Source organism: Cucurbita pepo, unplaced genomic scaffold (genome assembly GCF_002806865.2).
Source record: "Cucurbita pepo subsp. pepo cultivar mu-cu-16 unplaced genomic scaffold, ASM280686v2 Cp4.1_scaffold000286, whole genome shotgun sequence".
NCBI lineage: Eukaryota > Viridiplantae > Streptophyta > Magnoliopsida > Cucurbitales > Cucurbitaceae > Cucurbita > Cucurbita pepo.
Genome location: NW_019646534.1, coordinates 52,860 through 55,218, shown reverse-complemented (window position 1 = coordinate 55,218; position 2,359 = coordinate 52,860).

Below are 2,359 nucleotides of genomic sequence, written 5' to 3'. Positions count from 1 at the left end.
CTTGTTTGAGATTCGAATCACTCCACAAGCAAGATTGATCATGTCGAGCTTGAATGATTCTACATGCAACCTAAACTACATAGAATTGCAAAGAAACTTAGCTATTGACTAAAGAAAGCACAAATGCTCCTTTTACTATATCTTCAAGTCTGCCTACAAATAGTACATGGCTTTATATAGCCTCAAAATGAAACTACTAAAGGCATTCCAAGAGTTGTAACATTCATATTTAATGGCTATAATTAACCATTATGTTATTGTAACCTAAAGTAAATTAAAAGTCTTAAAATACATTAATGAAATACAATAACTCTCAATTGTAATCCACCCAAAATTTATGATATGAAACTTCATTCTTCTTCAATGTGACATGAATTGAAATATCTTTTGATAATTTCAACAATATTTTCTTCACATCTTCATTGAAGCATATTGTATGATTGATGTCTCTTGGTTCATATCACTAGGATCAAGGTCCTTGGGCAAGACCGAAGAACATCACCTAAGGGCCTAAGTTTTCAGATTAAGGGAAAAAACATGACAAGAAAGAATATGGTACCCTGTATACCTTAAAGACATGATTAAGAGCCTACAAGTAGGTTATTTACTGAGCATTTGTACTCATTTCTATTCTATTATGTATTTTAGGTGATAAGAAGGAATCGGTCGAGGATGGACTCAAATCTGGAGCAAACCACAGAGCCCACCATATTCCAACTGTTCAAATGTTTTAAGTTAGTTTCGTTTGTCGAGCACGATGTATTCAAAGTCTATTTTAAATTTGTAAATAAAATGTATGTATGTGCTATTTTTAACCTAAAATTCTACTGGCCTTTTATTTTCTCTTTTTATGTTTCAAGTTTTAATAAGTAAGGGCTCATGAGAATCGGCCCGTGGCACTACTTTTGGAACCCCTTCCATGAAGTTTTCTGATAAGCGCCTACAATGCTGGAATTTGCAAAGCTAGAGGTCTTTTTAGAATCTTTGCGAAACGTTCACAGAGAAAGCTAACTTAACGGATTGATTCCAACTAAGAGCTGGTTAGAAGATGAATGACTCTTAGATCGAACTTGGAATCTATGATGGTCACTCTTAGATACCAAGACAATTCATTCTAGAATTAGCTTGATCAAAACTAATTCAATGAATCGGTTTAGACATCAAACCTAAAGCAAGGTTTGAAAAAGAATAACACCAAAAGGGTATCAAGAAAACACAAAGGTTTTTCTGTATTCAACAGATCATCACAAACATGAGTATTACATGCCTTTAAATAGGTAAAAAAGGTAACCCTATGTAACAACCCAATAAACAAATATAAATTATTATTATGTAAAAAAAAATAAAAAATAAATAATAATAATATTAATAAATAAGTAAATAAAAAAAAAACATTATTCCCTCCTTTCTCTCCCGTAAGTCACTTCCCCAATAATCTCTCTTCAACACACCTCACAATTCCTGGAAAATGAAACAGAAATGAAAAATCTCAAATTTGAGAAAACAGACATGCTCACATCAAATTTATAGGAGATGGGTTGATAGAGATGATTAAGATTTACATGGGAGAGAGATTTGAGATTTGTCTGTAACTTATATTTCAGATCTTCTTTTCTTTTATCCAATTATTTAGTTTTATTTAGCAATTTTCTTAGAAAGATAGGTCATGATCAATAGCAGAAACAAAATGAATCGATTAAATTGGCCAGAAGTAATTGTCAACCTAATTGAAAAAGTAACAAACAAAAATAAAAAGAAAGGATTAAACCGATTTAACTGATCAGAATTTCTTCTCTCTTGCAAAAACAAGCACAAAAAGGGTTCATATTAAGTTTTGCTAGTAAGAGATATTTGGGTAGAAAGAGATATTTTGCTAGTAAGAGATATTGCATTTGAAGAGGTTAGTAGTTTTCCTTTTATTTTATTTAATGATATTAAAAGTCATCCTCAAAAGAGATAATTAAAAGAAGGAAAACACAGTAAGAGATAGGGAGAGTCTGTGAATATAATTGAAAATTATCTGGAAAATGTTAAAAAGGTATTAAACACCATCAAAGAAAATAGAATATCTGAGAAATTTTAATGAGTATTAAACGGTTTGTATGAAAATAATACTATAACAAACATATATAAATATTCCAAGACCTAACTCAAGCAAAGACTCTAACGTTCAAGACTCTAACGTTCGCATGAAGTATAACACATGGGTTAACATAAATTAGAGAAACAATTTTGTAGAAAGTTAAATTTGAAACTGATGTCATGGGCTCACATAGGTTGACTTGGATTTCAATGGACTTTCATTAAGGATAACGATGGAACATCAGCCTAAGCTAACCAGGTAAGTGACCTTACTATC